A 24,440-nucleotide genomic window follows, 5' to 3' on the forward strand; every position below is an offset into this window, starting at 1 on the left:
ACCACTTATTGAGAATCATGTCTTTTCTCCACTGTGTATTCTTGCCTCCTTTGTCAGAGATTAGTTGACCATGGGTGAAAGATTTTATTTCTGGATTTTCTATCCTATTCTATTGATCTATATTTTTGTTTTCATGCTAGTACCATACTGTGTTGATTCCTGAAACTGTGCAGTATAGAGAACATGATTCCTCCAGTTCTGTTTTTCTTTCTCAAAATTGCTTTGGCTATTTGGGATCTTTTGTGTCTCCATAAAAATGTTAAATTTTTTTGTTCTATGTATGTGAAAAATGACATTGCTAATTTGATAGGGATTTCATTGAATCTATAGATTGTCTTGTGTAGTATAGTCATTTTGACAATATTGATTCTTCCAATTCAAGAACATAGTATGTATTTCCATGTGTTTGTGTCATCTTTCATTTCTTTCATCAACATGTTATAGTTTTCTGAGTACATGTCTTTTACCTCCTTGAGTAGGTTTATTCCTAAATATTTTATTCTTTTTGATGCAATGACAGATGGGATTATTTCCTTAATTGCTCTTTCTGACCTTTCTTTGTTAGTATATATAAATGTAAGAGAATTTTCTGTGTTGATTTTGTATCCTGCAAATTTACTGAATTCCTTGATGACTTCTAGTAGTTTTCTGGTAACACCTTTAGGATCTACTATGTAAAATATGTCATCTGCAAACAGTGACAGTTTCACTTCTGCTTCATTTATATTCCTTTTCTTTCTTTTTCTTCTCTGATTGCCATGGCTAGGGCTTCCAAAACTGTGCTGAATAAAAGTATGTGAAAGTGGACATACTTGTCTTGTTCCTGATCTTAGAGAAAATTATTCCAATTTTTCATCATTGAGAAGGATATTAGCTGTGGGTTTGTCATATATGGCCTTTATTATGTTGAGTAAGGTACCCTTTATGCTCACATTCTGGAGAGTTTTTATCATAAATGGGTGTTGAATTTTGTCAAAAACTTTTCCTGCATCTTTTGAGATGATCATATGGCTTTTGTTCTTAAATTTGTTAATGTGGCATACTACACAGATTTATTTGTATAGACTGAAAAATCCTTGTATTCTTGGGATAAATCCCACTTGATCATGGTGTAGGATCCTTTCAACGTGTTGTTTAATTTATTTTCTAGTATTCTGTTGAGAATTGGTTGTCTATATTCATCAGTGATATTGGCCTATAATTTTATCTTTTTTGAGTCATCTTCATTTGGTTTTGGTGTCAGGGTGATGGTGCTCTTGTAGAATGAGCTTAAGAGTAGTTTTTCCTCTGCAATTTTTAAGAAGAGTTTGAGAAGGATAGGTATTAGTTCTTTTCTAAACATTTGATAGAATTTGCCTGTGAAGCCATCTGGTCCTAGACTGTTGTTTGTGGGCATTTTTAAATCACAGTTCCAATTTCAGGGCTTGTGATTCCTCTATTCATTTTGTCTATTTCTTCCTGATTCAGTCTTGAAAGGCTTTACCTTTCTAAGATTTGTGTATTCTAGGTTGTCCATTTAATTGACACATAGTTGCTTACAGTAGTCTCTTATGATCTTTTTACTTCTGTGGTGTTGTCGCTTCTCCTTTTTTATTTCTAATTTTATTGATTTATGCCTTCTCCCTTTTCTTCCTTGTTAAGTCTGGCTAAAGGTTTATCAACTTTGTCTATCCTTTCAAAGAACCAGTTGTTTTTTTTTTTTTAATTGGATAGTAGTTGTTTTACAATAATGTGTTGGTTTCTGCTGTACAATGAAGTGAATCAGCTATATGTATACATATACTCCCTCTCTCTTGGGTCTCCCTTCCACTCCCTCTATCCCGCTGTTGATGAGTATGTAAACAGAGACAGCCATTATGGACAAAAGCATGGAGGTTCCTTCAAAAACTAAAACTAGAACTACTATATGACCCAGTGATTCTACTACTGGGCTTACACCCTGAGAAAACCATAATTCAAAAAGGGACATGCACCTCAATATTCACTGCAGCACTATTTACAATCACTAGGTCATGGAAGCAAAACGTGTCCACTGGAGAAGGGAATGGCAAATCACGTCAGTATTCTTACCTTGAGAACACCATGAACAGTATGAAAAAGCAAAAGATAGGACACTGAAAGATGAATTCCCCAGGTTGGTAGGTGCCCAATATGCTACTGAAGATCAGTGGAGAAATAACTAAAGAAAAAATGAAGAGACACAGCCAAACCTAAAACAACACCCAGTTGTGGATGTATGTGACTAGTGATAGGAGTAAAGTCTGATGCTGTAAAAAGAAATATTGCATAGGAACTTGGAATGTCAGGTCCATGAATCAAGGCAAATTGGAAGTGGTCGAACAGGAGATGGCAAGAGTGAACACTGACATTTTAGGAATCGGTGAACTAAAATGGACTGAAATGGGTGAATTTAACTCAGAGAGCCATCATGTCTACTACTGTGGGCAAGAATACCTTAGAAGAAACGGAGTACCCATCATAGTCAACAAAAGAATCCAAAATGCAGTACTTGGATGCAATCTCAGAAACGACAGAATAATCTCTGTTCGTTTCCAAGGCAAACCATTCCACATTATTATACACTGGAAGTGACAGGTAGATTCAAGGGATTAGATCTGATAGACAGAGTGCCTGAAGAACTATGGATGAAGGTTCATGACATTGTACAGAAGGCAGTGATTAAGAGCATCCCCAAGAAAAAGAAATGAAAAAAAGGCAAAATGATTGTCTGAGGAAGCCTTCCAAATAGCTATTAAAAAAAGAGAAGCAAAAAGCAAAGGAGAAAAGGAAAGATATTCCCATTTGAATGCAGAGTTCCAAAGAATAGAAAGGAGAGATAAGAAAGGCTTCCTCACTGATCAATGCAAAGAAATAGAGGATCCCAGAATATTGGAAATAAGAGCAAAAATAAACAAATGGGACCTAATTAAACTTAAAAGCTTTTGCACAACAAAGGAAACTATAAGCAAGGCAAAAAGACAGCCCTCAGATTGGGAGGATAATAGCAAATGAAGTAACAGAAAAAGGATTAATCTCAAAAATATACAAGCAACTCCTGCAGCTCAATTCCAGAAAAATAAATGACCCAATCAAAAAATGGGCCAAAGAACTAAACAGACATTTCTCCAAAGAAGACATACAGATGGCTAACAAAGACATGAAAAGATGCTCAACATCACTCATTATCAGAGAAATGCAAATCAAAACCACAATGAGGTACCATTACACGCCAGTCAGGATGGCTGCTATCCAAAAGTCTACAAGCAACAAATGCTGGAGAGGGTGTGGAGAAAAGGGAACCCTCTTACACTGTTGGTGGGAATGCAAACTAGTACAGCCACTATGGAGAACAGTGTGGAGATTTCTTAGAAAACTGGAATTAGAACTGCCATATGACCCAGCAATCCCACTTCTGAGCATACACACCGAGGAAACCAGATCTGAAAGAGACACATGCACCCCAATGTTCATTGCAGCACTGTTTATAATAGCCAGGACATGAAAGCAACCCAGATGCCCATTAGCAGATGAATGGATAAGGAAGCTGTGGTACATATACACCATGGAATATTACTCAGCCATTAAAAAGACTTCATTTGAATCTGTTCTAATGAGATGGATGAAACTGGAGCCCATCATACAGAGTGAAGTAAGCCAGAAAGATAAAGACCAATACAGTATACTAACGCATGTATATGGAATTTAGAAAGATGGTAACGATAACCCTATATGCAAAACAGAAAAACAGGCACAGATGTACAGACAGAATTTTGGACTCTGTGGGAGAAGGCTAGGGTGGGATGTTCTGAGAGAACGGCATAGAAACATGTATATTATCTAGGGTGAAACAGATCACCAGCCCAGGCTGGATGCATGAGACAAGTGCTCGGGCCTGGTGCACTGGGAAGACCCAGAGGAATCGGGTGGAGAGGGAGGTAGGAGGGGGGATCGGGGTGGGTAATACATGTAACTCCATAGCTGATTCATGTCAATGTATGACAAAAACCACTACAATACTGTAAAGTAATTAGCCTCCAACTAATAAAAATAAATGGAAAAAAAATTAAATGTCTTCATAGACTGAAAAAAAATAGAGGAAAACAACAGAATGGGAAAGACTAGAAATCTCTTCAAGAAAATGAGATACCAAGGGAATGTTTCATGCAAAGATGGGCACAATAAAGGACAGAAATGGTAGGGACCTAACAAAAGCAGAAGATATTAAGAAGAGGTGGCAAGGATAGACAGAAGAACTGTACAAAAAAGATCTCTGTGACCGGATAACCACGATGGTGTGATCACTCACCTAGAGCCAGACCTCCTGGAATGCAAAGTCAAGTGAACCTTAGGAAGCATCACTACAAATAAAGCTAGTGTCGGTAATGGAATTCCAGTTGAGCTATTTCCAATCCTAAAGGATGATGCTATGAAAGTGCTGCACTCAATATGTCAGCAAATTTGGAAAACTCAGCAGTGGCCAAAGGACTGGAAAAGGTCAGTTTTCATTCCAATGCCAAAGAAAGGCAATGCCAAAAAGTGTTAAAACTACTGTACAGTTGCACTCATCTCACACACTGGTAAAGTAATGCTCAAAATTCTCCAAGCCAGGCTTCAACAGTACATGAACCATGAATTTTTAGACTTTCAAGCTGGTTTTAGAAAAGAGAGAAGAACCAGATATCAAATTTCAATATCCGTTGGATCATCAAAAAAGCAAGAGAGTTCCAGAAAAACGTTTCTGCTTTATTGATTATGCCAAAGCCTTTGACTGTGTAGATCACCACAAACTGTGGAAAATTCTTCAAGAGATGGGAATACCAGACCACCTATCTGCCTCTTGAGAAATCTGTATGCAGGTCAGGAAGCAACAGTTAGAACTGGACCTGGAACAACAGGCTGGTTCCATATAGGGAAAGGAGTACATCAAGGCTGTATATTGTCACCCTGCTTATTTAACTTATATGCAGAGTACATCATGAGAAACGCTGGGCTGGATTAAACACAAGCTGGAATCAAGATTGTCAGGAGAAATACAAATAACCTCAGATATGCAGATGACACCATATGTCAGAAAGTGAAGAAGAACTCAAGAGCCTCTTGATGAAAGTAAAAGAGGCGAGTGAAAAACATGGCTTAAACGTCAACATTCAGACAACTAAGATCATGGCATCTGGTCCCATCACTTCAAAGAAAATAGATGGGGAAACAGTGAGAGACTTTATTTTGGGGGGCTCCAAAATCACTGCATATGGTGACTGCAGTCATGAAATTAAAAGACAAATGTTCCTTGGAAGAAAAATTTTGACCAACCTAGACAGCATATTAAAAAGCAGAGATATTACTTTGCCAACAAAGGTCCATCTCATCAAAGCTAAGGTTTTTCCCAGTGCACCAGGCCTGAGCACTTGTCTCATGCATCCAACCTGGGCTGGTGATCTGTTTCACCCTAGATAATATACATGTTTCGATGCTGTTCTCTTGGTGCACTGGGAAGACCCAGAGGGATCGGATGGAGAGGGAGGTGGGAGGGGGGACTGGGATGGGGAATACATGTAAATCCATGGCTAATTCATTTCAATGTATGACAAAAACCACTGCAATGATGTAAAGTAATTAGCCCCCAACTAATAAAAATAAATGGAAAAAAAATAAATAAATAAAAAGAAAAGAAAAAAAAAAACAAAGCTAAGGTTTTTCTAGTAGTCATGTATGGATGTGAGAGTTGGACTATAAAGTTGAGCACCGAAGAATTGAAGGTTTCAAACTGTGGAGTTGGAGAAGACTCTTGAGAGTCCCTTGGACTGCAAGCAGATCCAACCAGTCTATCCTAAAGGAAATCAGTCCTGAATATTCATTGGAAGAACTGATGCTGAAGCTGAAACTCCAATACTTTTGCTACCTGATGGGAAGAACTGACTCATTAGAAAAGGCCTAATGCTGGGAAAGATTGAAGGTTGGAGGGAAAGGGGATGTCAGAGGATGAGATGGTTGGATGGTATCATCAACTCGGTGGACATGAGTTTGAGTAAACTCCGGGAGTTGGTGTTGGACATGGAGGCCTGGCGTGCTGCAATCATGGGGTCCCAAAGATTCGGACATGACTGAGAGACTGAAGTGAACTGAGGACATGGGAGCAACTAAATGTTCAAAAAAACCCAGCTTTTAGTTTCAATGGTCTTTGTTATTGCTTTTTGTATGTGTGTGTTTTATCTGCATTTATTTATTTTGATCTTTATGAATTCTTTTCTTCTACTAATTTTTGTTCTTCTTTCTCTAGTTACTTTAGGTGTAGGGTTAGGTTGTCTACTTGATATTTTTCTTATTTCCTGAGGTAAGATTGCATTGCTATAAACTTCCTTCTTAGAAATGCTTTTCCTGTGTCCCATTGGTTTTGGGTCATCATGTTTTCATTGTCATTTGTCTCTAGATATTTTTTTTATTTCTTCTTTTATTTTCTTCAGTGACACATTGGTTATTTTTTTATTACTTATTAGTTTTATTATTTTTTATTAATTTTTCTATTTTCTTTTTTTAACCACTGCCATATCATCCTGCATTTCTTTCTTTTACCTTAAAAATACTCACATATAATGCTCCTTCATGGTTTCTTTTTTATTATAGTTCACTCAAGATATTATATAAGTTTTAAGTGTACAGTATAGTGATTTTATAGATTATGCTCCATTTAAAGCTATTGTAGAATATTAGCTGTGTTCCCTGTCCTGTATAATATATCCTTGTGGCTTATGTCTTACATGTAATAGTTGATCCTCTTAATCCTCTTCTCACATCTTGATCCTCTCCCTTCCCTCTCTCCAGTGGTAACCACTACTTTGTTCTTATATCTGTGAATCTGTTTCTGTTTTGTGATATTAATCCTTTTGTTTTATTTTTTTAATTCCACATATATGTGATAACATAAATATTTGTCTTTATCTGTATGAATTATTTCATTAAGCATAATATCCTCCAGATTAATTCATGCTGTTTCATGTGTAGCCAGATCCTGGCCCCTGTGGTGGACAGGGCGGTGTCCTGGGGTGGTTGTGAGCTTAGAGGGTCTTAGGGCACCCTGCCTGGTATAGTTGGCGCTGTGTCTCCACCCAGCAATTTGCCTGACCTGAAGCATTTACAGTGCTCCTGCCAACAAGCAGGTGTGAGGGGCCAGGTCCCAGTGATACTAAGCTAGAGGGAGGATTCCAAAATGATGCTTGCCAGCACCAGGGTCTTTGTGGTGAACAAGACTGTCTGTGGTGAGCAAAATGGCTGCCTCCAGCAACTGTGTTCCCTAGGTTAACTCCATTTGCTTCCTGCATCTATGGGAGACTGTCCAAGTTTAGCAGGTAGATTTGACCCTTTCAAACTAATAATGCTTCTACTCTGGCTCCCAGAGCACTTAAGGATTTGTGTGTACCATTTAAGAATGAAGTTTCTATTTCCAACGACTTTATGGTTCTCCTGAAAGTAAGCTCTCCTGGCCATCAAAGCCAAACTTTCTGGGGGATCAGTTTCCTGGTACAGGACCTCCGGACTGGAAAATCTCATATGGGACTTGGACCCACTGCTCCTTTGGGAGATCCTCTGCAATTATAATTATCCTCTCATTGTGGGTCGTCCCCTTAGGAGTATAGATGCTGACTGTACTGTGACGAGCTTCCCAGATGATGCTCGAGGTAAAGAACTCACCTGCTAATGCAGGAGATATAAGAGACCCAGTTTCAATCCCTGTGTCTGGAAGATCCCCTGGAGAAGGAAATGGCTACCCACTCCAGTATTCTTGCCTGGAGAATCCCATGGACAGAGGAAACTGGCAGGCTACACTCCATAGGGTCGCAAAAGTTCAGACACAGCTGAAGCAATTTTCACAGCACAGTACACATACTGTGTTTCCACCCTTCCTACCTGTCCCATTGTGATTCCTTCTTTATGTCTTTGGTTGTGATCTTTTCTGATAGATTTTCATCTTTCTCATCAGTTCAGTTCAGTTCAGTCGCTCAGTCGTGGCCGACTCTTTGCCGACCCCATTAATCGCAGAACGCAAGGCCTCCATGTCCATCACCAACTCCGGGAGATTACTCAAATTCATGTCCATCGAGTCAGTGATGCCATCCAGCCATCTCATCCTCTGTTGTTCCCTTCTTCTCCTGCCATCAGTCTTTCCCAGCATCAGGGTCTTTTCCAATGATTCAACTCTTCTCATCAGGTGGCCAAAGTAATGGAGTTTCAGCTTCAGCATCAGTCCTTCCAATGAACACCCAGGACTGATCTCCTTTAGAATGAACAGGTTGCATCTCCTTGCAGTCCAAGAGACTCTCAAGAGTCTTCTCCAACACCACAGTTCAAAAGCATCAATTTTTCGGCACTCAACTTTCTTCACAGTCCAACTCTCACATCCATACGTGACCACTGGAAAAACCATAGCTTTGACTAGACAGACCTTTTTTGGCAAAGTAATGTCTCTGCTTTTTAATATACTATCTAGGTTGGTCATAACTTTCCTTCCAAGGAGTAAGTGTCTTTTAATTTCATGGCTGCAATCACCATCTGCAGTGATTTTGGAGCCCAAAAAAATAAAGTTGGACACTGCTTCCACTGTTTCCCCATCTATTTCCCATGAAGTGATGGGACCGGATGCCATGGTCTTAGGTTTCTGAGTGTTGAGCTTTAAGCCAACTTTTCCACTCTCCTCTTTCACTTTCATCAAGAAGCTTTTTAGTTCCTCTTCACTTTCTGCCATAAGGGTGGTGTCATCTGCATATCTGAGGTTATTGATATTTCTCCCTGCAATCTTGATTCCAGTTTGTGCTTCTTCCAGCCCAGTGTTTCTCATGATGTACTGTGCATATAAGTTAAACAAGCAGGGCGACAATATACAGCCTTGACGTACTCCTTTTCCTATTTGGAACCAGTCTGTTGTTACATGCCCAGTTCTCACTGTTGCTTCCTGACCTGCATATAGGTGTCTCAAGAGGTGGGTCAGGTGGTGTGGTATTCTCATCTCTTGACGAATTTTCCACAGTTTGTTGTGATCCACACGGTCAAAGGCTTTGGCATAGTCAATAAAGCAGAAATAGATGTTTTTCTGGAACTCGCTTGCTTTTTTGATGATCCAGAGGATGTTGGAAATTTGATCTCTGGTTCCTCTGCCTTTTCTAAAACCAGCTTGAACATCTGGAAGTTCACGGTTCATGTATTCCTGAAGCCTGGCTTGGAGAATTTTGAGCATTACTTTACTAGTGTGCGAGATGAGTGCAATCGTGTGGTAGTTTGAGCATTTTTTGGGGTTGCCTTTCTTAGGGATTGGAATGAAAACTGACCTTCTCCAGTCCTGTAGAAAACTGCTGCTGAATTTGGAAAACACTGCTGAGTTTTCCAAATTTGCTGGCATATGGAGTGCAGAACTTTCACAGCATCATGTTTCAGGATTTGAAATAACTCAAGTGGAATTCCATCACCTCCAGTAGCTTTGTTCACAGTGATGCTTTCTAAGGTCCACTTGACTTCATATTCCAGGAGGTCTGGCTCTAGGTGAGTGACCACACCGTCGTGATTATCTGGGTCATGAAGATCTTTTTTGTAAATTCCTTCTGTGTATTCTTGCCACCTCTTCTTAATATATTCTGCTTCTGTTAGGTCCATACCATTTCTGTCCTTTATTGAACCCATCTTTGCATGAAATGTTCCCTTGGAATCTCTAATTTTCTTGAAGAGATCTCTAGTCTTTCCCATTCTGTTGTTTTCCTCTATATCTGCATTGATCAGTGAGGAAGGCTTTCTTATCTCTGCTTGCTATTCTTTGAAACTCTGCATTCAAATGGGAATATCTTTCCTTCTCCTTTTCTTTTTGCTTCTCTTCTTTTCATAGCTATTTGGAAGCCCTCCTTAGACAACTATTTTGCCTTTTTGCATTTCTTTTCCATGGGGATGACCTTGATCCCTGTCTCCTGTACAATGTCACGAACCTCCATCCATAGTTCATCAGGCACTCTATCAGATCTAGTCCCTTAAATCTATTTCTCACTTCCACTGTATAGTCATAAGGGATTTGATTTAGTCATACCTGAATGGTCTAGTGGGTTTCCCCACTTTCTTCAATTTAATTCTGAACTTGGCAATAAGCAGTTCATGACCTGAGCCACAGTCAGCTCCCAGTCTTGTTTTTGCTGACTGTATAGAGCTTCTCCATCTTTGGCTGCAAAGAATATAATCAATCTGATTTTGGTGTTGACCATCTGGTGATGTCCATGTGTAGAGTCTTCTCTTGTGTTGTTGGAAGAGGGTGTTTGCTATGACCAGTGCGTTCTCTTGGCAAAACTCTAATAGCCTTTGGCCCGCTTCATTTCTTACTCCAAGGCCAAATTTGCCTGTTACTCCAGGTGTTTCTTGACTTCCTACTTTTGCATTCCAGTCCCTATAATGAACGGGACGTCTTTTTCGGGTGTTAGTTCTAGAAGGTCTTGTAGGTCTTCATAGAACCATTCAACTTCCGCTTCTTCAGTGTCACTGCTTGGGGCATAGGTTTGGATTACTGTGATATTGAATGGTTTGCTTTGGAAATGAACAGAGATCATTCTGTCATTTTTGAGATTGCATCCAAGTACTGCATTTCGGACTCTTTCGTTGACCATGATGGCTACTCCATTTCTTCTAAGGGATTCCTGCCCACAGTAGTAGATATAATGGTCATCTGAGTTAAATTCACCCATTCCAGTCCATTTTAGTTTGCTGATTCCTAGAATGTTGACATTCACTCTTGCCATCTCCTGTTTGACCACTTCCAATTTGCCTTGATTCATGGACCTAACATTTCAGGTTCCTATTCGATATTGCTCTTTACAGCATCGGACTTTGCTTCTATCACTAGTCCCATCCACAACTGGGTATTGTTTTTGCTTTGGCTCCATCCCTTCATTCGTTCTGGAATTATTTCTCCACTGATCTCCAGTAGCATACTGGGTACCTACCGACCTAGGGAGTTCCTCTTTCAGTATCCTATCATTTTGTCTTTTCATACTGTTCATGGGGTTCTCAAGGCAAGAATACTGAAGAAGTTTTCCATTCCCTTCTCCAGTGGACCACATTCTGTCAGACGTCTCCACCATGACCCATCCGTCTTGGGTGGCCCCACATGGCATGACTTAGTTTCATTGAGTTAGACAAGACTGTGGTCCATAGGATCAGATTGGCTAGTTTTCTGTGATTATGGTATCAGTGTGCTTGCCCTTTGATACCCTCTCTCAACACCTACCGTCTTACTTGGGTTTCTATTACCTTGGACGTGAGATATCTCTTCACAGCCTGCTCCAGCCAAGCGCAGCCGCTGCTCCTTACCTTGGACGAGGAGTATCTCCTCACGGTCACCCCTCCTGACCTTGGACATGGAGTAGCTCCTCTCGGCCATCCTGCGCCTGTGCATGTGCCCATGGATGGAGGTGAGCTCAAGATCTTTGCACTCACCAACTCAACTCAGTTCATTTTGAGACAGTCAATTCTTAGGTAGGTTGATAAGAAGTCCAGGGTCCCCGAGGAGGAGAAAGTGGTCTGGGGCTCTCAAGAAGGAGAAAAGGACAAACTTTTTTTCTATATCCCTTTATCTTAATCACATAAAAATTTTTTTTTCTTTAAGCCCAAAACTGATAATTACACTACAAAACAACTTATCTTAAACTTTGTACTAAGGATTATATAACAACTTTGTATCCTTCTTAAGACCCTTCTGACTAATCCTGTCATCTTAAAATGTACATTGTGGGAGTGGGTTTTGTAAGACCCTTACAACCTTGAGACATTCTTTTGATTTACTGTAATAACCAATTGAAAAAATAAATAACTCTGTTGCTAAGGCTAGTGAGGGGGCACTCTCCACCCCCCTTCTGATGTCTACATCGGAAGCTTTCTCTGTCCCTTGTTCACTTTAATAAAACTCTGTTACACAAAAGCTCTTGAGTGATCAATCCTGGTCCCTGATCCCGAAGCTAAATCTTCTTCCAAGATCATGAATCCAACATCGTTCACTGTAAGCTATCAATTTCTTTGTGGTTTATTTCACAGAAATAATTCTTTCTTTTACCATTAAAAAATATTCACTATGAAGTGCTTACTACCAAGTATCAACTATTCCATGGCATTATTTTTGGAAAGCATTCTGTTCTTATATCAAGAATCACTTTTATCTTTTTTCCATAGTATCTTTTAGTCAATTCTGCATCAGTTTCTTTTTCTGATCAACAGTTTCAATGAGTGAGATTTCCCTGCAGTTGATTCCTATGGAAAGGTCCAGAGTGTTGCAACTAACACCACTGCAGCTACACTGCCAAAGATACCTTACTTTAACAGCATACAATTTACGAAACACTTTGACCCATGCTTACAATTTGACCCTTGTTCTTATTTTTATTTTCATCCTAACAGAATCCTATAAACCAGGTAGGATCATTATTATACCCATTTTTCAGAGGAGGATGTTTGAGATCAAACAGATTATAAAATGTTTCCAAGTATTAAGTGATTAGAACCTAGTCCCCAAGCCTAGATATCGCTACCAAGTATTTACCTCTTGGCAATAAGACACAACTTTTGTTATCATTAGGAAATAACTCAGTAAAAGAGTAAATTTATTGTTTATTTTCTTCTTGTTTGAACTTTAAAATTATATAGAATTTGGGATGTTCTAAAGTAAATAGTTCCTTAGTTTACATTAATAAAATTTACTTCCTGTTCAGTGGATAATTAGCTGGTTATTCAACTTCATGGGTCTCAGAATCTTTACTTTTATAGTGCCTAGGCTCAAACTCAAATATCTAAAACTAGTATTCAGTGAGACTAATTCTCAGCACGTACTGAACTGAAACAAAACCAGGACATCTTGACTCAAACGCAAGACTGACTCACAAGATGAGACTTTCATAATTCTACATTTCTGTAAGTATAACAGATGTAACGGACCCCCAACCCCTACACCATGTCACCAATGGGTCATTCTCAGTCTTAGTCCTCCTAATGGCACAACAAGGAGTATTTCAAAGTTTAAAAAAAAAAAAAACCTGAAGCCAAAGTCCGAGGTGATTCCATGGTACAGAGACGGGGGACCCGCAGCTTCTTTTCTTTTTCTTCCATTTTGTTCTCCCCTCTATGTCTCTCCCTCATTGCCTTTCCTTGATATAACATCAACAACTGTTGCATGTCTTTGACTCAACCAACATGTAATTTGTGCCTACTACATGCCAACACAATGGTAAATGTTGGAGTTATGACTGAGAAATAACTCATTGAAATGTTATAAAACTTTGATCTACTCTGAGGAAAAAAGCTATGGAAATTTAATCAATAAAGTAGGGAGACTGTTGTATTATAGCTTATTGTTATCTCCAATCTGGAAATGTAACAACAAACATACTTTGTGGTATGCACAGTTTTTATTTATTACATATCATTTTCTCCCCAGCCAGATTTGTGGCTTATAAAAATAACCAAATATTTGCTTACAAATTGTTATAATGAAAATCTGTAGTCTGTTGCAATAAGATTCATGGTCACAATAACTTTGAAAGCATTTGTTTGCATTTGGAGTGTGGGGGAATAATTTAAATTTAAAATTTTTGCATAAATTATTTATATGTTGAGTCCAAGATGCAATGGAATTGCAACATTTTTTAGAAGTGAGGCAGAAGTTTAAATTTTACAAATAACTCTACATTTTGGTGGCACTAGATATAGTTTTCTAGAAAGCTGTATTTTTTGTTGTTGTTTGAATAGCAGTTAGTTGTTTTCACTCTCTCTAACAGATGGAACCAAAGCATTGTGAACATTTTCATTAAAACAGAGAATAAGCTATGAAAGAAGTGTCACATTGCCAAGTATTCATCTGGCAAATTAAATTCTACAACTTAGCAGGTGGTTTAAGTTCCCTTTAGAAATTTAAAATCACCTTATTTTATTTATCTTTAACAGAGACACAGGTTCACTGCTGTATTCATTTACACAGAATCTGCATGTTTCTTAGACTTGACAGTTGGGAAAATATTTCCCAACTCTCACTCAAAATGGCTCAGAAATGCCATAGTCAGATGGTTAAGTCTTTGATTTCCTTCACTATTAAAGTCTACTATTTGTCTCCGGAATCAGTTGCAAAGCCTGATGAATCCAAAAATTTAAAGCCCCACACTCTGCGTGTACTTTTTTAAACCATTTTGATATATATTAGCATTCGGGCACTGGATTGTACTATCCAATATAGAAAATTTCATTATAAGGTAGTAATCACTATGGACAGAAAGTTTGTGTCTCCCCAAAATTCACATGTTGGATCCTAATTCCAATGTGATGGTATTTGAAGTTGGAGCCTCTGGGAAGTGATTAGTTCATGAGGATGAAACCCTCATGAATGGGATTAGTGTCCTCATAAAAAAGGCTCCAGACCCTCCTCTCTGCTTCTGCCATGTGGGAACACAGCGAGAAGGCATCATCTATGAACCAGGATCTGAGCTCTCATCAGACACTGAATCTCCTGGCACCCTGATCTTGAACTCCCCAGCCTCTAGAACTGTGAGAAACAAGTTTCTGTTGTTTATGAATTACCCAGTCTATGGGCTTCCCTGGTGGCTCAGATGGTAAAGCGCCTCTCTGCAATGCAGGAGACCAGGGTTTGATCCCTCGGTTGGGAAGATACCCTGAAGAAGGAAATGGCAGCCCACTCCAGTAGTCTTGCCAGGAAAATCCCATGGACGGAGGAGCCTGGTAGGCTACAATCCATTGGGTCGCAAAGGGTTGGACATGACTAAGCGACTCCAATTTCAAAATTTCAGTCTATGGTATTCTGTTACAGTAGCCTGAAATATTTCTAGCTTAGACAACAACAGTTAAGCAATTGACACTTCCAAATCTCTGCAAGACTGTAATGATGAATTTACTTGATACATTAAAGAGTGGCCTTGGTCTGCAATCATTTCAGAGGTGATGAAGTAGACCTACCTTTTCTGTTTCTAATGTCAGTGCTATAAGATTAATTTCACAAAAATATAATTTTTCCTCCAAAAAAGTTTTTATGCTTTCCCACTACCTCAGAATAATACTTAGACTCATCATTCACAGACTTCTTCAATTTTCCCTCCAAACTCTTCTTCCAATTACTTCTCAAAACATCTTGTTCCAGGTAAACTGATATATTTATTAATTGTCTCCCAAGTAAGTTGGTACTACTTTGTATGCCCCTCTGTTCACTTTTTATACACCTTCTTTCTTGATTGTCTAAATCCTTCTTTTACCTGCAGGAACAACTTAAATCATAACACAATGAATTCTCTCTTAACGATCCTAGATTTTCTTCTTAAATCTCTCTATTATCACTTATTATGTAGCTCGTGTGGTTCTTTATATTCCTTGTATACTATCAAGCTTCCCAATTAGAATGTAAAATCCTGAGGGTAGAAATGCCATATTACACACTGAGTCACTATTACCCCAGTACCCAGGACATAGTACTCAGTTTTTAGTGTTGATATTGGTAAGGTAACTGAGATTTTCCCAGGTTACATCAAAAAATATAAAACACACTTATTGCAAGTTCATAGCCTTTGGGGTTTAAAACTATAGCTGAAGTTTTGCTTGACCAGCATGCTTCCTCATTTTCTTTCTTCAGACTTTTCTGGGGTCTCCACTCTCCCTCTATGTGGAGTGTCAATTTTAGTGTTGAATTTTTCAGAACAGGCCTGCACATGATCCTGGATATTAGTAAATTCAAGCAAAAGTTGAATTCTCACTCACACTGCGTCTGGAGTGCTTTGGTTCCAAGCTTTTCTCCACATTCTCCTTCCTCTGGAACTCAGGCTAATATTTCAGCCCTTATATGGAGCAGTGAAGAAGCAGAGACATAAAGTGTGGCAAATGTGCACTGACTTCATATATGGACTTCCCTGGTGGCACAGTGGGTAGAATCAACCTGCCAATGCAGGGAACATAGGTTCATTCCCTGGCCAGGAAGATTCCCCATGCTGCAGAACAACCAAGCCTGTGTGCCACAACTACTGAGCTTACACGCTGCAACTACTGAAGCCCTCAAGCCTAGAGCCTGTGCTCCAAGGACAGAAGCCACTGCAGTGAGAAGCCAGCACACCACAACAAAGAGTAGTCCCCTTCCCTGGAGCTAGAGAAAGACTGCACAGTACAACAGAGACCCAGTGCAACCAGAAACAAAGAAATAAAATTATTTAAAAATTAATTTTTGAAAAATTTACTAAGGAAGTACACATATGTACTAGCAGAAGGCTAAACATCAAAGAAACTGAATTGAGAACCCAGAATTAAATCTTTACAGTGATCATCAATTTGAAAAATGGTCTTTTTAACATGGTGTTGAAACAATTAGATACTCACATAAAAAAGAATAAAGCTGAATAACTACCCCACACTGTATAGAAAGATTAATCCAAAATGGATCATAGACCTAAATGTAAACTAAGTGTAAAATATAAAATAAAAATGTAAAAGCAACATGCAAAATTAAATGAAAAAGCTAAAATTATAAAACTATTAAAATGGAATTAAATTTTCATGATCTCAGGTATTTATGACACTAAAATGTTTCCTTCTATATGACCCAAATGAAAGAAAAAAATAAATAAAATTAGGCTTCATTAAAATGAAAAACTTTGATCTTCAAGAAAGTGCAAAGACAACCAAAGGAGTGTGAGAACATATATGCAAACAGTATGTCGACAAGGGACCTGTATCCAGAATATATGAAGAACTCAACACTCAACAATAAAAAGACAATCTAGTTAAAAATCAGCTTTTAACCCAAATGATTTAAAAAGACATTTCTCCAAAGAAAATGTATAAATAACCAACAAGCATGTGAAAAGATATTCAACATCTTTAGTCATTAAAGAAATGCAAACCAAAATCACAACAAGGTACCCACAAGGATAGCTAAATTTAAAAGACAGAAAATTATAAGTGTTGGTAGAGAAACTGAAACCCTTATACACTGCTGGTGGGAATGTAAAAGAGTTCAGCTGCTTTAGAAAACAGCTTAGCAGTTCCTCAAAAAGATAAACATAGAGTTACCACATTACCCAGCAATCTCACTCCTGAGTATATATGCAAAAGAAATGTAAAGAACAAAAACCTGTAAACAAATGTTCACAGCAGCATTATTCATAACAGCTAAAAGTGGAGACAACCAAAATGTCCATCAGTGAATGAATGGATAAACAAAATGCAGTAAATCCACATACTGAAATATTATTCAACCATAGAAAGGAGTGAAATACTGATTCTACTACAACTGGGATGACCTTGGAATCATTATGTTCAGTGAAAGAAGCCAGTCATGAAAGGCCACACATTGTATGAAGCATCCAGAATAGGCAAGTCTGTAGAGACAGAAAATAAATTAGCAATGGACAAGGGCTGGTGGGAGAGCAACTGCTGCTGAACATTAGGTTTCACTTTGGAGAGATGAAAACTTTCCAGAGCCAGATGGAGGAAATAAGTGAACAACTCTGTGAATATACTGAAACCACTGAACTGTACAACTGAAGAGAGTGTATTTTATGGTTTGTGAATTATATCTCAATAAGAATGTTATTTTTTAAAGTGACATCCATCCCTCCTGCTCCCTTTCATTGGTCAAAGTCACATGGCCGTGAGTTATCCCAATGGAAGAGAGAATTGCAACCCTACAGTGTGCTTGGAAGGAAAGTGGAAATATCTGGGGGACTGTATGAATGACTGCAAACAGTGCCCTCAGCCTTTAGTTCTACAAGTCAGATGAGTCTCAGGGTAGGCCAGGCATGACACTGCACCCTCCTGGGCACAATGATTGGCGCTCCTGTTGTTGTTATTGTTCAGTCACTCAGTCGTGTCCTGTGACCACATGGACTGCAGCATGCCAGGCTTCCCTGTTCATCACCATCTCCTGGAACTCGCTCAACCTCATGCCCATTTAGTCGGTGATGCCATCCAACCATCTCATCCTCTGTTGTCCCTGTCTCTTCTTGCCTTCAATCTTTCCCTGCAACAGGGTCTTTTCTAATGAGTCAGCTCTTCACAACAGGTGACCAAAATATTGGAGCTTCAGCATCCATCCTTCCAATGGATATTCAAGATTGATTTCCTTTAGGGTGGACTGATTTCATCTCCTTGCAGCCCAAGGGACTCTCAAGGGTCTTCTCCAACACCACAGTTCAAAAGCATCAGTTCTTTGGTGCTCAGCCTTGTTCTTAAAGAATCCACCTTCAATATAGGAGACCCTGGTTGATTCCTGAGTTGGGAAGATCTGCTGGAGAAGGGATAGCCTAGCCACTCCAGTATTCTTGGGCTTCCCTTGTAGCTCAGCTGGTAAAGAATATGCCTGCAATGTGGGAGACTTGGCTTTGATCCCTTGGTTGGGAAGATCCCCTGGAGAAGTGAATGGCTACCCACTCCAGTATTCTGGCCTGGAGAATTCCATGGACTGTATAATTGTCCATGAGGTCACAAAAAGTCAGACATAACTGAGCTACTTTCACTTCACTTCACTTCATTCAGCCTTCTTTGTGGTTCAACTCTCACATCCATGAATGACTACTGGAAAAACCACAACTTTGACTGTACAGACTTTTGTTGGCAAAGTGATGGCACTGTGTAGTGGGCATGTAATAGAAGTTAGGACAACCAGTCCTTTTGTAGCTTGAGTGTATGTTACAGACAGAAATATTGGGGGATTATTAAACAGGAGGATGGGAGTTGGGAACTATCAGAAGCCATATATAAAATCCTTGTGGAGAGAGCCTGCATCCAGCTGTGACTTCTAACCCCCTAGATTTTCAAGATGCAAAAGATTCTGACTAATGAACCATTAACAGCAAAGTGGATTTTAATCTTATAATTTTTTGCCCAGCAGATGTCTCACATGTTTCTTGAGAAATCCCGCCAGTGTTTCTACTTTGCCACCTTCTGGAATCTGCTCTCATTCCCTCACTGTTGATGCCTAAGCAGAAGGAATCTCCTTCTACCCAGGCTTTCACACTTCCCCTTGACTACAACTTCAGAATCCACCTTTGATGTTGCCCCAGATTGAAAGATTTTTAAAGGAGCTCATTGTTTTGTGTTTTACTGTTTATGCTAAACAGGCTTATAAACTGAACCCCAATTCTCCGCCTATGCATGTGTGAGGGTGGGCTGGACTCTTGAGAGTGGGCTGGACCTGTGACCTGTGCTATCTAATGATGGAATGCCACTTTCAAGGCTAGCTTGTAGAAGACTCCAATTTCTGATTTGCTTGTCCCCTCTTGCTCTCTCTTTCTCATTCTGATAGATGCCAGACACCATGTTGTCAGTTGTGCTGGGAAGAGGCCCATATTGCAAGGAACTGAGGGCTTCCTCCAGCCAACAATCCACAGGAAACTGAATCTTGTCAATATCAAGTGAGTGAATATGGAACTGGGTATTCACAAGCTGAGCCTTGAGAGTTCTGCAGCCCAGCTGGTACCTTGATTGCAGACCTTGAAACAGAGGCCTCAAGTAAGCTGTGTCCAAGTTTCTGATCCATACAAACTGTAACAATAAATATTGTTTTAAGTCAATAATTTTGTCATACTTTGTTATGCAGCAGTAAATAACCAGTACAGTGCACCTTCCTCGAAATCATGACACAAGCCCTTTTTAGATCAAGGTTGGGAGTTGTTATGTATGACTTTGTTCTAAACTGCTCTCAAAAAGTTTTTGTTCTTGGACTTGCCTGGTGGTGCATTGGATAAGAGTTCGCCTGCCAATGCAAGGGACATGGGTTCGAGCCTTGGTCCGGGAGAAGTCCACAGGTTGCAGAGCAACTAAACCTATGCACCACAACTATTGAGCCTGTGCTTCGGATCCCAGGAGCCACGCCTACTGAGCCCTCAAGCTGCAACTGCTACTGAAACCCATGTGACCAGAGCCCATGCTCCACAACAAGAGAAGTCACCGCAATGAGAAGCCCAAACACTGCAGCAAAGGGTAGCCCCCCGCTCACTGCTATGCCCTCCAATCAGACATCACGCTCTGTCCATTTCCGTATTGATTTGATGTCAATTCCTGTTCCTGTCTTAGGCTCTTTCAAGATGGTCTTGATGACTCCTCATGTGCGCAGTCTACTCTGCAGTGCTTCAAAATTAAATAAGATGACATTGAACCTGCATATCAGTTTTTTCATCCAAAAAAATGAATAGAATGTGAAATATTCAAGCCAGAGACAGAGTTGGTGAATGAGCCCATGAATCCTTTAGGAGAACCCTCTAAGTAACTGCAGGTAAAGCTGCCCAGCTGGCTCATTCTGCTTGGGTTTCTAAGATTCCTCTGTCCTGGCCAACACCTCCCACACACAGATACCCACTCACATGCTCTGCTTGACCCACCCTGGTCAGAGCCCCGGGTCCCCAGGCAGTGTCTCCCACCAGCACCAGGATCTGTCCGTTACCTCACTCCAGCCAGCCCTGCTCCAGGAGACTGGGCCCAGCCTGCCCTGTCTTGAGTGCTGACGCCGGTAACGTAAGTTACAGCAGACAGTTCCTGTTTCATCTCTCTCATATAACCAAGGGGTCAGCCAGGGCTTCCTCCCTCTCAGACAGTGGGAATTCCTGCCCACAGGCAGGTGCCTATCTGGACCCTCCCTTTGGTTCCCCACAGCCTCCACTCCTCTCAGAAGGTTTAACATCCAACTCTCCCTTTACCCCAGTTTCTATAAGAAGTCCAACCAAACAAAATGGCTGTGATGGTCTGTGGATTTTTACTTCACGTTGGGAGGGTCTGGAAACACGAGGGTCTCCATGCAGCCATCACTGTCTGGGCCCATCTGCCTTTTCACCGCCTGGTGTCCTCCCAGGAGACCCAATGTGCTGAGCACACTCCAGTCTGCCCTGGTGCTCACAGCAGGGCCTCTGCCTCTGGGTTATGAAGTTTCCTCTTTCTCATTATTCTTGCTTTGGATGCAATTTTTAGAATGATCTGGCCTGGTATCTTATAAGTTCCTCTTCTGACCTATTCAGCCATCTTCCCCCAATAGCAAAAAGTAAGTTAGTCTTACAGTCGTGTCTGACTCTTGGTGATCCCATGGACCATAGCCTGCCAGCCTCCTCTGTCAATGGGATTCTCCAGGCAAGAGTACTAGACTGGGTTGCCATTTCCTTTTCCAGAGGATCTTCCTGACCCGGGGATCAAACTCAGGTCTTCTGCATTGCAGGTAGGTTCTTTACCAACTGAGTCACTAGAGAAGACCAATAGCAAAGCACCTTATTTTTTCCTGATGCTGGTCCTAGAACTAGGCTGCATTTGCCAGGCCTTGGGTATGTTGGCCTGTTCGCCAGGATTTGGACTCCTCCGCCCCAGCCACCCCATTGTTTACCACTAAACCCCTGCTTTGGGAAAACCCTAACAATTGACTGGGACTGCAAAGCTTTTTCCATTTCATAGATGTGTGTGCTGAGGCCAAGGCGATGCTCTCTCCTGGATCTGCACACAGAGAGGCAGATTAATCAAAAGATCTTAAGCAGGCACTGTTTGTTTTGCATGAACAAACAGCAGTTGCTCTTTGTTTAAATTTAATAGTTAAAAATGAACAGTTCTTGTGATAATTACCACATATTTATATTGGTATTTTACTTTTTAAGTTCTGGGAGAACAGCAGTTTAACTCAATTGAATCATATTTATTAAGCCAAAGGTTAAGTGCTTCTATTACCTTTTAACATTAGAGAAGACAAAGAATTTACTAAGAAAATGCCCCAAATTAATAGTAATTTACAGTATATGTGTCTTTTGTTGTGGAGGAGATGAAAAGAGAGCTAAGAGTAGCTAACAGTAGAGTAAAGGAAATAAATAAAACATTTATCTATTAATATTCAGAAACCTATGTAGAAGATCAGCATTGTTGCCCACATTTGCATATGGCTGACTTTGGTTGTTGGATGGATGAAGCATGTTTGGCACAGAAGACCCTGCAGTACAAATGAAACACTAAGCACTTCATGCCACAACTAACCCTGCTGAGGCAGCCCTTATCACACTGTAAATAAGAATGTCACAGTGGCATTTTTAATAAGAATGTTGTTAATGATAATCTCATGATTTATGGAAAACATTGCTGGTTTTAGAATCATGCTACATCTTAGTCCTGTTTCTAGCCACCAGAAAGAGGGAATTTTTGTCATTGTGATAGTCTGTTTGCACTTCTTTTTAAAATATGGTTTTCCGGTGCATTGCACACAGGTATTTTAATTAAAACTCATCCATATGGAAGCTTTCTACCTGATCTTAGTAAATAATTTGAAATAGAAATGTTTGAAAGAGACTGTTACAAATCAAAAACAGTTACCAATTTGGAATTATAAGTAGAGTAGATTACATAGAACATGTTTATAGAAATGAGCCTTTATAATAAACACATATAAAGATGCTCAACATCACTCATTATTAGAGAAATACAAATCAGAACCACAGTGAGATATCATCTCATGCTGGTCAAAATGGCTGCCATCAAAAATCTGCAAACAGTAAATGCTGGAGAGGGTGTGGAGAAAGGAGAAATTTTTGTTGGTGGGAATGCATACTGGTACAGCCACTATGGAGAATAGTATGAACATTCCATAAAAAACTTAAATACAACTGTCATACAACCCAGCAATCCCACTGCTGGGCACACACACCAAGGAAACCAGAATTAAAAGAGACACATGTACCCCAATATTCACTGCATCACTGTTTACAATAGCTAAGACATGGAAGCCACCTAGATGTCCATCAACAGATAAATGGATAAGGAATTTGTAGTGCATATGCACAATGGAATATTACTCATCTATAAAAAGCAATGCGTTTGAGTCACGTCTAATGAGATGGGTGAAACTGGAGCCTATTATACAGAGTGAAGTTAAGTCAGAAAGACAAACACCAATACAGTATATTAACACATGTATATGGAACTTAGAAAGACAGTAAGGATGATTCCATATGCAAGGAGGCAAAAAAGACGCAGATGTAAAGAACAGACTTTTGGATTATGTGGGAGAAGTCAAGGATGGGATGATTTGAGAGAATAGCTTTGAAACATGCATACTACCATATGTAAAACAGAGGACCAGTGCAAGTTCAATGCACAAAGCAGGGCAGTCAAAGCTGGTACTCTGGAATAACCCAGAGAGATGGGGTGGGGAGGGAGGTGAGTGGGAGGGGGTTTAGGAAGAGGGGACACATGTGCGCCTGTGACTGATTCATATATGGCAAAAATCATCACGATATTGTAAAGCAATTATTCTCCAATTAAAATTAATTAATTTTTAAAAATAAACCTTTAATTATTTCACTTTAAAGATTTAAGATAACAATTTATAGATTTATAGAACTAGAAGAACTTTACATGTTACCAAGATCAACCTCCCCTCACTCTCCTTAGATAAGGTAAGAAGGGGTTAATATGTATCTGAGACTACACACCTGGTGGGAGGGATGGGACTATAATAAGCTCCTGATTTCTAAATTAGCATTCTTACAGTCTTTGTGCAACCTCCTCTAGTGTTCCAGTAGTAAATAAAATTAATTTGAAGTATTAACTTTCATTATATTTTAATAGATCAGTTTTCTCAATGCAATTAAGATGTCAATATTTCAACCAGTCAAACCATTGACTTTATATGCATATTCATGTTTATGGTGTTTTGCATATTGAAAATTCAAGATCTTCTTTTCCTAGACCTAATTTTCTATCCATACAATTAGTCAGAGTTAAAGGAAGGATAGGACATAAACTTTCAATATTTGCATTTTTTCTGCCAAACGAGTTAAAAAAATTATTTCCATTGAGGTTTTAATATTAATATATGACTTGAATTGTAGAAGAATACATTAATAGGAAATATATAGCATTCTAAGATAAGTAAAATGCTTAATCCATTATTCCTAAGCTAATTTTTTTGCTGTTGTTTTATAAGATTAGGTTGCAGATTTCCTTTCATTAGAAAAGTACTTTACAACATTCATTGAACAATACATCATACAAATAATCTTTCTTGAGAATTTGTAATAAATCAGGGACTTTCTGACAATTAAAAATAGAAATAGCCTTCATATATCAACTGTATTAGATAAGCTGCTTCCAGCTACAAGAAACAGAAATCCTAAATTAAGCTGATGTAACAAGGAAATGTATTAGCTTACAAACAGAAAGTTTGCTTTGGATGATTTGGCAGCTCAATCATGTCATCAAGAGCTTTAGTTCCTTTAATTTCTTTGCATGAGTGTCCAAAATGCCAGCTCCATTCTCTGTGACATAGGTACTAGCATCTCCTCACTTTATAAATAAGGACATTTATGGTCTTAAAATGACGCCATCCTCGCCCTTTGTTGCCATGACATGGGCTTCAGTAACAACTAGGGATATATTATTTATACCCAACAAGAGATAGACACTAGCTTCCTGTTGTTCTCTATCTA

The 24,440-nt window shown here is 39.4% G+C and overlaps 1 pseudogene; it reads left to right on the forward strand.

Annotated features, from left to right (window-relative positions):
* LOC110137535 (ubiquitin carboxyl-terminal hydrolase 10-like) overlaps positions 1–24,440 on the forward strand; it is a 43,254-nt pseudogene that overhangs the window by 12,363 nt on the left and 6,451 nt on the right.

This window comes from Odocoileus virginianus, chromosome 8, assembly GCF_023699985.2.
Source record: "Odocoileus virginianus isolate 20LAN1187 ecotype Illinois chromosome 8, Ovbor_1.2, whole genome shotgun sequence".
NCBI classification, from domain to species: Eukaryota; Metazoa; Chordata; class Mammalia; order Artiodactyla; family Cervidae; genus Odocoileus; species Odocoileus virginianus.